At 43.7% G+C, this 12,850-nt stretch overlaps 1 long non-coding RNA gene across 2 annotated transcripts; it reads left to right on the top strand.

Moving 5' to 3' along the window:
• The first annotated feature begins 6,925 nt into the window (after positions 1–6,925).
• LOC111765311 (uncharacterized) lies at positions 6,926–10,221 on the top strand. 2 transcript variants are annotated; one of them, XR_002797692.2, is made up of 3 exons: positions 6,926–7,152; positions 9,748–9,849; positions 9,980–10,221. It is a non-coding gene; the product is annotated as an uncharacterized lncRNA (long non-coding RNA). The 2 variants fall into 2 exon arrangements; XR_002797691.2 differs by having other exon boundaries at positions 9,748–9,872.
• Positions 10,222–12,850: the final 2,629 nt, after the last annotated feature.

The following is a 12,850-nucleotide window of genomic DNA, read 5'->3' as shown; positions in this document are numbered from 1 at the left end:
AACATCTTTTTGTATGTTTGTTAGTTGTTTATGGTTCTTTAATAATCTGTCAATATTTTTTTAAAAATGAGATAAGACATTGGTAATTTTAGTAGGCAAATTATTGTTTCTTCAAGTGGAAAGAAGCAAAGTCAGAAAACAGATAACATCAGAAAGTAGAACCATGATTTATATTTATTTATTTTTAAGATTTTATATTTCTCCCTCCCCCCCCCGCCCCCCTGTCTGCTCTCTGTGTCCATTTGCTGTGTGTTCTTCTGTGACTGCTTCTATCCTTATCAGCGGCACCAGGGATCTGTGTTTCTTTTTGTTGCATCATCTTGCTGTGTCAGCTCTCTGTGTGTGCGGCACCATTCTTGGGCAGGCTGCACTTTCTTTCGTGCTGGGTGGCTCTCCTTATGGGGCGCACTCCTTGCGTGTGGGGCTCCCCTATGCGGGGACACCCCTGCATGGCACGGCACTCCTTGCGTGCATCAGCACTGTGCATGGGCCAGCTCCACACGGGTCAAGGAGGCCCAGGGTTTGAACCATGGACCTCCCGTGTGATGGGCGGACACCCTATCCATTGGACCAAGTCTGCTTCCCTGTATTTATTTTTGAATTCAGAAACCATGGTACAATGAGTAGAATTGTCTCAAGTGGCCTTGGAAGCTCATTATGGTTTATGGATAATGAGCTACCTGGTACTGGACCGTCCACTGGTAGGAGAATTGGACCAAGGTTAGCTCTCATGGGATGGGAAAGCATCCTCCTCCAGCAGAATGACTGCCCCTTCCCACAGACTCCAAGCTCTCCAGGTACTGGGAAGCTGGCATTTCCAACAACTCCTCTGAGAACGTGATACCCCACACCGAGCCTGCCCAGCATCCACACAACCTGTGCATTCTCCCCCTCACAAAGATGCTTTCTTACATTTGCTCTGTAAAAATGCGGGGTAGAGGACAGAACCTAGACTTATCCTGTCAATCCAGCAGAGCACCCCCAATTGGCATAGCTTTCTGTGGATTAATAGCAGGACGGGGGACTCCTGACTTCTCTTTTCCTTTTTTTTTTTTTTCAGGAGGTACCAGAGATTGAACCCAGGACCTGGTACATGCAAAGCAGGCATTCAACCACTGAACTATACCCACTCTGCTCTTTGCTTTTTTGTACCCAGCTTTGTATGATTTCTCTTTCTCTAATAAAACTTAATTCTTTTTTATTTTATTTTATTTTTTTCTTCTTTATTTTCTTTTAAATGTTACATCAAAAAAATATGAGGTCCCCATATACCCCCCACCTCACCCACACCACCCCTCCCACATCAACAAACTCTTTCATCATCACTGCACCCAGTGAATACATTCTGGAGCACTGCTGCACTACATGGACAGTGGTCCACATTGTAGTTCACACTCTTCCTTAGTCCAGCCAGTGGGCCACGACAGGACACACAACGTCCAGCATCCATCCCTGCAGCACCACCTAGGACAACTCCAAATCCTGAAAATGCTCCCACACCATATCTCTTCTTCCCTCTCCTGACCATCAGCAGGCACCGTAGCCACCCTGTCCACATCACTACTACAATTTCTTCCCTTACTAATCACAATAGCTCCCCAGCAGAACACCAGTAAGTCCACTCTAATCCATACTCTATCCCTCCATCTTGTGGACCTGGGATGGCTATGTCCAGTCCCCCTCTACATCAAGAGGGGGTTTAGATTCCACATGGATGATGGATGCAATTCTCCTGCTTGCAGCTGTAGGCACTCTTTGCTCCCTGGTGTGGTGGTTGACCCTCTTCACCTCCCTGTCAGCTGGCCAGGGTAAGTCCAAGAAACCAGGGGGGAGGAGCTACAAGTCTGCTGAGGCCCAGGGCCTGGCCGTCACATGGACAGTTCAGAGATTCAGATCTCCTGAGTATACACCAACCCAAACGCCAACCACAGGTCTGGTAAAAGTAACAGAAGAGAAATGTGTAGAAAGGTTATATCTGAGCCCAACTCCATCACACTCAGGAACACAAACTCCAAAGTAGGGCAAAATGACATGGCCCCGAACTCCAGAGCCATCTGCCTTGACCATAGAACCTGTAGGTCGCTGCAGCCCTCAGGAGAACCAGCACCTGGGTTTCCATCTACCTTGGTTTTCTCTGGTACTCTGCTGAGGCATGCATAAGCATCACCCCCTGATGACCTCCCTGACTCTTTTTTGGAGACTCATAGCCATATAAACTCACTTGTCCTTTCCATTTCCCCCTTTTATCAAAGGTCAAAATGCAATTTTTAACACCTGATATTACATGTAGGCTGAGATATTCTCCTGGTCTGAGTTGACCTCTTTGTTTATGGTCTTTTTGTAGTTACATCATCAGCTGGTGCTTGGTAGTAATCCCTCGGTGCCAGGGAGGCTCATCCCCGGGAGTCATTTCCCACGCTGGGGGGAAGGCAATGCATCTACATGCTGAGTTTGAATAAAGCCTAGTTCTTAACCCATACCAAACAGCCCACTAGAATTTATTCTAGGGAAGAGGATGTGGCTCAAGTGATAGAGCTTCCCCCTTCCATATGGGAGGACCTGGGTTCGATCCCCAGGGCCTCTTGGTGAAAAAGAAGAGAAAGCATGCCCACATGGCAAGCCAGTGCCCATGTGATGATTCAGTGCCTGCACAAGTGCCTACATGAGTGCCCGCATGGTGAACCAGTGTCCCATGCAAGTAAGTCACGCAGCAAGATGATGATGCATCAAAAGAGAGACAAGGGGAGAGTCAAGGTGAAGCACAGCAGAAACCAGGAACTGAGGTGGTACAATTGACAGGGAAACTCTCTCCCCATCAGACATCTCCAGGATTGAATCCTGTTGAATCTTAGAGGAGGGAAAATGGGAAGAGACAACACAGAGAGCAAAAACAGCAGGGTGGGAGGAGAGGAAGGGGGGAAAATAAAGAAAGAAATCTTAAAAAAAAAAAAAAAAAGAATTCATTCTTAATCCTGGAACACTGATGACCAAGAAAGGCCCATGTGGTATGACAGAAACACACTGTTTTAGTTTCTTGGCTGCTAAAACAAATATTATACAATGGGTTGGCTTACACAATGGTAATTAATTGGCTCATGGTTTTGAGGATAGGAGGAATCGAAAATTGAGTTGTCAGCAAGGTAATTCCTTCTCCCCAAAAAGTATGGTGTTCTGGGGCTGACTGCTGGCAATCCTTGGCTTTTCTGTCACACAGGAATGCACATGGCAGTGTCTTCTTTCTTTTCTTGGTTCCAGCTTCTGGCTGCTCCCAGTGGCTTCTCTTTCTCTCTCTGTCTAAATTTCATTCTGCATATAAAGAACTCCAGTAATCCAGATTAAAACCCAACATGATTCAGTTAGGCCACACCTTAACTCAAGTAACATCTTTCAGAGATCCTATTTACAATGTGTCTACACTGCAGGACCAGGGGTTCGGACCTGAACATGCCTTTTTTGAGGTCATGATTCAATCCCCAACACACACCAAGAGTCATACAGTGCATCTCTCCCTCTCAGTTCCTGCTTATTGCTGACCTGAGGACTTGGTGATCCTCTGAGCAGAGAAGTCCCTGGAGGATAATTAAAAGATGAATACATAAACATTTCCATAAATTAAACCAAGGAGTTGCATTCAATTCTAGCTGAATTTAGATACCATCTACATTCTTTGAATAAATCCTAAGGCCTCATTTTTTTATTGTGAAAAAAAATCATTATCTTTATATTAGAATAAACATGATTTTATCTTGGAGTAGAAGGTAAAAAATTACGTGAATTTTTAAGATAAAACATAACATATCAAAATTGTTTCATGTTATGATAGGCTATATAGAACTACTTGAAATTTTATTCTCCTCTGCCCTCTGACCATCTTTGGTGGAAAGTTTGAAAACCACTGTTTTGAAACAAGTAGAGTAAAAGAAGGCTTTCATTAGTATCAGAAAGGTTTATTCATTACTTGTATTAATACTAAATTTTCCTGGAAGAACTTGAAAAAAAAAATTTTTAGTAGTAATATATATTTTTTAATTTATTTTTTAATTGTCTTTTTTTAAAAAAAGATACATAGATCACAAAAAAATGTTACATTAAAAAATACAAGAGGGAAGCGGACTTGGCTCAATGGATAGAGCATCTACCTACTACATGGGAGGTCCAGGGTCCAAACCCAGGGCCTTGTGACCCATGTGGTGACCTGGCCCACGTGCAGTGCTGATGTGCACAAGGAGTGCCGTGCCACACAGGGGTGTCCCCCATGTAGGGGAGCCCCATGCACAAGGAGTGTGCCCCACAAGGAGAGCTGCCCCACATGAAAGGAAGTCCAGCCTGCCCAGGAGTGGCACCGCACAGACGGAGAGCTGATGCAGCAAGATGATGCAACAAAAAGAGACACAGATTCCCAGTGCTGCTGACAAGAATGCAAGCGGACACAGAAGAACACACAGCAAATGGACACAGAGAGCAGACAACTCGGGGGGAGGAGGGGGGATGAGAAGGGGAGAGAAATAAAAATAAACTCTAAAAAAAAAAATAGAAGAGGTTCCCACACCCCCTACATACTTCCCACTAGAACTTGAAATTGAATAGCAAAATTTGAAAGAAACTATACTGTTTATACACCCATCCCTAAACTCTGGTTTTCCACTAAATAATACATACACATGGTACTGGGCCCTTTCCTTCTCTCATCTGGGGGGAAAATGGACTCTCCTGGATCCCTCATCACTCATTCATTTATACTGGCATAGATACCAACTTCAACCTTTCAGTGTTCTCTAAAGTTGGAAGGAGCATTGCGTTAGATGTTGAAGAGAGGAATGAGCTGGCAAGGGGTGTCCCATTGGTAAAGCTTTGGCAGGACTTGGTGATGAGGTAAAGGAGATGAAAGGGCTGGAGGTCACTCTGGGTTGAGTCCAGGCACATGGAAAGAACAGCCCTGGGAAATGAGGACACGCTGCCCGTGGGCTCGGCAGACGACAGCGCGCAATCCCAGAACGAGAACTCAACAGGCATAACTACATAGTAGGGATGAAGATGCTGGCCGCGTACCTGTACGAAGTGTCCCAGCTGCAGAACTGAGGGGCCCAGCTTTCCCAGAGCACCGCATCCCGCTCAAGAACCCCGCCTCCCTCCTCGCCATCTTCCTCTTTACTTGGGAAGCAGAGCTCACCCCGGCGGTTTGTGGCGGCCAGTCCCTGAGGACTTATCATCCGCCCTCAGGGACAGTTGAGTCATCCCTCGTTCGACTGTCCAGGAAAGGGCCTACGTCCAAAAAGCACAACTTCTTCAGTAGAAGGTCCTGGTTGTCACTGAGACGGGATCGACGTGGGACTAGACCTTTACCGAGGGTTGCTGAAGTTGATGAGGTTGAAGCGTTGGCACCTGATGCTGCCAGGGGCCCTCTCTGACCCTCTGCTCTCCTGCAAGTTCTGCCCTCTTCTCAGACCATAACCGCTATCATCATTTTCTGTTTTCCTTCCTCTTTCCTCAAACCTTAACCTAGCTGTAGGGATGAGTTTGTCTCAGTCTGTGCTACTAAATAAAAAGAAGGAGCCTCTTAAAAAAAAAAAAAATCCATGGTAATGGGGATGTGGAGACAGACCATGTAGGAAACACAGTGAACTTGGTACTTATTGATATTATGATTATTATGAATATTATTTTGAGGTACGAGGACCAGGGATTGAACCCAGGACCTCATATGTGGGAAGCCAATGCTCAACCACTGAGCCACTGCTGACTATTATTGGATCCACAGAAATTCTGAGTGGAATTGTCCTGTAAGGAAGCCTCAACATATGTAACCGGGTCAAGGAGAGGGCTAAGAGGTCAAGCCAGAAGATTTGGTTGAAGAGTAGAAAAATCGACCCAAGCTGTACCAGGATTCTCCTTGGAGAGGAGGTGTAGGCAGGTGCACTCTGAGGGGCCTAAGCCAAAAGGGAGTTTATTATAAAGATACAGACTCATGTAACCCAAGGGCAGGGATTGGGCCTGCCAGGCCTTCAAGGGCCTTGGAAATGTGGTTTAGAGCAGGGTTGCTTATAGTGAGGTCCCAGGCCTGCAGCCTCAGTGCCCCCTGGGAACGCCTCAGTAAAGCCAATCCTCGGGCTCCACCCCAGACTGGCGGAATCAGAAGTGCTAGAGGTGGCATCCAGAACTTCTAGAGGATGTTGATGCATGATCAAGTTTGAGAACCACAGACTTGGAGCACAATGGAGGCTCCTGGAAGGTTGCTATCTCACTCCTGCTCTTTTCAGATGTGTACTTCATTCCTCTCTTGCCACATCCAAACTTTCTGCACTGCTCACCCTCCCCCATGCCCCTACGGCAGTCTTCGTGGTAGAAAATGGCTTCCAACAATTCCCAAATTTAAATCTGTCAAACACTACCCAAATTGAGACTATTAACCAGTCCCAACTGCAAATTCTGGGGAAAGAATTCAAAATGGCCCAGTTTGTGCCCTCAAAGTTGGAAATCATTATAACCTTTGAAGGGGGAAAGTTTGGGGTTGGGAAGCATTAGCTACCAGAAAAAAACCTGGAGGAAGCAGAAAGAAAAAAAAAGAGACAATAGAAGAAAAATGTAAGGTGGCCAACTGCCCTGGTTTGCCTGGGACTTTCCTGGATTTAGCACTGAAAATGCCATGTTTCAGGATACCCTCTTTGTTCTGAGGATAGTTGGTCCCCCTAGAACTGAATCAGCAGGGACCTTCACTCTTGGAGGGTAAGGGGTAACACTAAAGGAAGGAGTTGGTGAGATTCTCAACAGGACATTCGGAGATGTTTGGTGCATTTTTGGTTGTCAGCATGACTTGGGTGTGCTACTGACATTCCTGTGAAGCTTAGTTCAGACCTGCCCAAGGAAGAATTGCCCTGCCCCACACGCTAGTAGCATTGCTGCTGAGAACCTCTTCTGTATCAAAATGAAGGAAGGTGTGGCGATCAGCCCAGCTGCACATTAGAATCACCTGGGAACTCTAAACAAGCACCTGATCAGAGCCCCAGTCCTAGCCCCAGATTTAATTGGTCTATTGAGGCTCCCAGGCATCAGTATTTTTTAAAGCCCCGCAGGTGATTTTAACGTGAAGCCAAAGTTTCAAATCAAAATGACGATCAGAGAGGAATGAACCAGGAGAAATTGAAGTCCTAGAAGGTGAAGTATTTGGGGAAAATGGAAGTTGGGAATGTCTGAGGCTGTGTAGAGGTCTAGGAGGCTGGAGGTCAGTGGTGAGGCTCTGGGATCTAGAACCAGCCGAGGGGCCAGAGAAGGTATGCGTTCAGTGCCTACCAAGCAGAGTAGCAGGGAAGAGTAAGACTCAGTGGCCCTAAAAATCAAAATTCCTCAGGAAGTAAGAACCGACTGGTAAGCCCTTTCTTCCTGGGAAACAGGGTGTGATGGGTCTGACGGTGGTTATGGGGGCTTGGCTGGTGGCACAGAGCCATTGGCTTATATACTGCCTTAGTACCTTGTGAAAAATATGCTGTTCTTCCAGTACTGATTTGAAAAGCCTGTTGGCTTCAAGTATCTCAATAAGATCAGAAGAGAGTGTTTGACTTCACATATTTGTAAAACTATATTTAACTGCCTTATATTTGCTTATGCTGAACCAATTCCAAGGCACTTTCACATTATCTTATTTGGTCCTCTTTGTGTGCTGGGTAGCTAAGGTATTCCAGTTCCTTTCTGCAGGGCATCCAGATTAGGAAGATAATTACTTGGCTAGAGTCAAGGGGCTAGAAAGTTATGGTGCTGGGACTGGCACCAGGCATTCTAATTTTTAGAATAGCACTCTTTCCACCATGCCAACCGAAAGAGAGTTGGGTTCCCACTCCACCCCCACTCAAGTGGCTGGTGCTTCTGAACATGTAAGGGGAGAGTATCCACCCATTAGCCCAGTTGAGCAACAGTCTGGCCATATCACACCAGCATCAGGGCTTTGCTTAATACTCTGAGGTAAAACTGGTTTGGGTGTCAATGAACTGTGGATATAATGTGAATTGTAAAAATCAATATTATATGGAGGAAGCTATCCCCTCACTACCTCCACCTCTACCCCTGGCTTCTGAAGAGAAAAGCTCAGTAGGGGAAGGAAAACTTTGTGAGTGATAAAGGAGATGGGTTCAGGGATAGGTTGGTAGGGCCTTCATTGAACTGTGTATGTTTTTTTTCTCTATTGCACCTGGGTTCTCTGTATTATATTTCTTTTCCTGAAGAAAAGGTTCTTAAGAACTTAGATAATGTTCAGAAAATCCAGACTTACCCAGTGTTTTCCCATATACCAGCAAATCAGAGCTGTCCCCTCAGAAAACCTTTAAGCTTCTTTTGACTGTGGACAGTTACTTGCCACTGTCATTATTCCATAGAAATTTATAATCTCTAGGTCTATTCTGCTTCCTGAGTCACAACTTTTTTAGGGAGAAGGGGACAAGAAATTGTAATTTTGGGTTACATGCCTGCTTTCCTGCCAAGTTTTTAAATTCTTGGTCTGCGTTTGGAGCCTTCTTTCACTATTCGATTGGTGAACCAAAAAATCCACAGGCTAGGTTTGGTCACAGCACCCAGGTTGGCCCTCAGGGGTGCTCACCACTGTCCACTTCTGGTCTCACTCCCACCAATTTCAATTTGCTTTGCATATGAAATCTGTTGAGATGCTGGCATGGATGCAGGTGGTCAGAGCTTGAAAGCCAGACTAAGGTAGATTCTGTCCCAGCAAGTGAGGCCCAAATGAGGGTTTAACTGAAGGAAAAGAGATTTGTTCTGTACTGGATGTACAGCCTCCTAGGGTTGTGTGGCTGAAGGAATCTGGTGTAGAGTATGTGCCCTGAGGGCTGAAGCTGGGCAGGGAGAGGTCAGTGCTGTGCAGTCTTTTCTCAGCAAACAGCCACCAAGCTTCAGTGAACACTGGTCTCTGACCATTGACTTCTCTAAGTTTATAGTTTCATTGATTAAAAACAAAACAGTCAGGTTGTTTTTCTTAAAATATGTTTGTTAAAAACGTAAATAATCATTGTAAAGAAAAAAATCACGTAATATACACATTGCATTCAACAAATATTTATTGTGTGCCTACCATACACCAGCATTATTCAAACCATTGAGGATAATGACAGTGACTGAAAATAGTCCCTATCCATATGGAGCTTACTTTGTAGTGGAGAGAGTAGACAGAAAACAAAAAAGAAATGAGTTTTAATATGCCGATGGTGGCAAATGCTATGAAAAGAATTTCAGAGGAAAGTATAAATTCAAAATCCCAACACCAGAGGCAACCATTGTTAACATTTTGTTGAATGTCCATTCAATGACTATTCTTTACATGATGATTCATAACCTGCTTTTTCCCCAGTAATATTTCTTGACATCTTTTCACGTTGATACATTAAAAAAAAAAATGGCATGGGCCCTCAGCGGCAGCCACTGCTCAGAACCGACTTCTCTCTCTCGCACGCCTTGCTTGGCTTCCTCTACAACTGTGTCTGACAAACCCGATACGGCTGAGATTGAGAAATTCGATAAGTTGAAATTGAAGAAAGCAGAAACGCAAGAGAAAAATCCACTGCCTTCCAAAGAAACGATTGAACAGGAGAAGCAAGCAGGCAAATTGTAACGAGGTGTGCACCACCAATATGCACCGTACATTGCACAAGCACTAACTTCTTATTTTACTTGTTTTAGCTGTTAACTTTGTAAGATGCAAAGAGGTTGGATCAAGTTTAAATGACTGTGTTGCTCCTTTCCACATCAAAGAATGAAGAACCAGTGACAAGGAAGGCCACGCCTACCTCTCCCATCTGCCTGGCTGGCTGGCACGGAAGGAAGAGTTTGCCTGTTGGTGAAGGAAGAAGCTGGGTGAGACAACAGTGATATCTAGAGTAAGAGCGAAACTGGTCCAAGGTGTCCTACAGGCAGTAAAATGCAGTTTTATCAGAGTACCATTTTTTTTGTTGTTCAAGTAATTTCTTTTTTTTTTTTTTTTTAGGTATGGGGACCAGGGATTGAACACCAGACCTCGTTCGTGGGAAGCCAGCGCTCAACCACTGAGCCTTATTGGCTCCCCTGAGTTGTTTTTTCCCCTTGTTTGCTTGTTGTTGTTGTTTTTTTTCATTTTTGTATTGTTTTTTGGGAGGCACCAGGGAGTGAATCCCGGACTTCCCATGTGGGAAGCAGGTGCTTAACCACTTGAGCCACATCTGCTCCTCTGTTCAAATGATTTTAATTATTGGAATGCACAATTTTAAAAATATGCAAATAAAAAGTTCTAAAACCCAAAAAAAAAGATATGATTTTTTTTTTCCTTTTTGACTTTTTTTGTTTGGAAATTTTCAAATATACGTAAAAGTAGAGAAAATAATGTAATGAACATGTTTATTCATCTCCTAGATTTAACAGTTGTTAACATTTTGCCATAATGGCTTTATTTTATTTTTTGGCTTAAGTATGTTAAAGTAAATTATAGACATCATGACATCTCACCCCTAAATACTTCAGCATGTATCTCTAAGTAAATAAGGACATTGTGCTATACAATCACAATATCACAGTGAAATGAACAATAATTCTTTCTGATTTGATTTCCAATGGCTGCCTCATATCCAATGCACAGGTACACCCCAGTGTTCTTAAGCAGTTTTCTGTTGATGGACATTGAGGTGTTTCTATTTTTTCACAAGGGGCAAATCACACTGGGATGAACATTCTTATGCATATACCTTTTTACTACCTGAGGAATGTGTAGGGCTGCTTCTTCCTGGAACGGAGTTGTGAAATCCAGTCCAAGGGTATTATTGTCTTCTAGTGAAGCATAACACATCTCTAATGCACTCTGTGCTGTTTGCCTGTGTTTACTCTCATCTGTGTACCAAGGGAAAAGTCTGATAAGATTTATCTGATTCTTTGGGGCACGGATAAGGGCCTTTTCCCAACTCTCCAAGGCCAGTAGTTGTAATGGCAAAGTATTCATCAAAACTATTGATGGCATATGACAGAAACTCAATTTGAGTTAAGGTAGGAAAAAAGGTTTCCAGGAAGTGTTGAATAACCCAAACTTGGAAAGGATGGATATGGGGGAAAACCAATGGTCTCTGCCACACTGCCTTGATAACTTCCTCCTTCAGTGCAGTGCTTGCCTCACCCTGGGATTAGAAGAGGAGGAGTCAGGGGAGGAAAGAAAAGATTAAGGAGGGCTCTGTGGGGCTACAACCTACGCTTTGTGTAACCTGAAGTTCTACTATAAGTCATGAGGGCCATCCTATAGCTCATTTAAACTTTCATGGAAGCCCCCACAACAGCACCTGGGAGTGTAGAAACTATAAGAAATGGATCAGGACATTACGTGCTGAAGTGCAGGCCTTCAACCCTTGGGTAAGCTCACCACCAGAGAGTAAAAGGAACACTCACCCTCTCTTTCCTTCTTTTCCTCAAAAAATCCAACTTCTTGGCTAATGAAACCACATTAGCTCGTAGGAGGAAAGAACAGGGGTGCTTTGTGCTGGCGTTGGGCACATCAAATTTTGCACCAGGTTCCAGTTTTCTTAGTGTAGCCATTGTGCCTAAGAAAAAAAGTTATAGGGGTTTTGGTACTTCAAATATTTCATATATTTCTAATATTTTATTTTAAACATATTTTTCTAACAATATTTGATCTCTCTGCAGCATTTGATGCTGCTTCAGGATGTTCCCTCTTTTCTGAGTCCTGAGACAGTACACTCAACTGGATCTCCTCCTTCCTCTCCGGCTAATTCCTTCTCAGCCTCTGCTTCCCCAGCCAATCCTTTAAATGTCCATCTGCAGGGCCCAGACTTGGACTCTCTTCTCCTTGGTCCATCCTAACCGTGCCCTTGATTTCATCCATTATCTCTAAACTGGTAATTCCCAAATCTGTATCTTTAACTGAGATTGCATGCCTGGACTTCATTATATTGCAGTCTGCTGGATTTGGCTGTCTCTTAAGTGCCTCAGTACTCAATGTGTCCAAGAATAAACTCATCATCTTTACTCTGGCACCCCTCCTCATCACCATAAAAGCTGCCTAAGCTGAGTATTTTTTCTTCTCCTCACACCTACAGCTCAATTACCAAATCAAAATTCTGTTTCCTAAATTCATCTTAAATCTATCTCCATCTTCACTGCCAAAACTTTAGTCTAATCCACCATCACTTCTCACCAGGATTAGTACAACAGTTTCTTATTTCTGTTCTTGTGTTCTCACTATCCCTGTGCCACCTCCCCTCCCTGCCATAAACCATTTCATGTTGCTGCTATAATGATTTTTCTAAGACAAATATCTTACTTCCTGGTACTAAGTCACATAAAATATTTACAATGCACCCACTATATATTAGGCAATGGCTTGAATACACAAAGATGAGTAAAACACTGTTCAGGTGTATTTCTTGCTCCCACCCAATCCCAATTCTATCCTTTAGCCAGCGTGAACTTCTTTCTGTCCTTGGAACATACCTTATTTTCTTGCCATCAGGCTCTCATATCCATTGTTGCTTCTGCCTAGAATACTTTTTCTTTGCCTAATTCCTTCCTATTCATCTATCAATCTTAGATTAGATGTAATTTCTCCACATGGTGTTCCCCAATCCCTCCACTCTGGGTTAGGTGGCCCCTCTGTGTAGCATTTTAATAATTTCCAATCATAGAACTCTTTTAAAATACAATTCATGTACCATTAAATCCACCATTTTATAGTATACAATTCACTGGTTTTCAATTTATTCACAAGGTTGTGTAACCATCACCACTATCTAATTCTAGAACATTTCACACTCGAAAAAGAAACACTGTAGCTATTAGCAAAATCATTCCCCATTCTCCTTCTCTCAGGCCCTAACAACCACCA

Source organism: Dasypus novemcinctus, chromosome 5 (assembly GCF_030445035.2).
Source record: "Dasypus novemcinctus isolate mDasNov1 chromosome 5, mDasNov1.1.hap2, whole genome shotgun sequence".
In the NCBI taxonomy this organism is placed as follows: Eukaryota; Metazoa; Chordata; class Mammalia; order Cingulata; family Dasypodidae; genus Dasypus; species Dasypus novemcinctus.
This window is presented reverse-complemented; position numbering and strand designations above follow the sequence as displayed.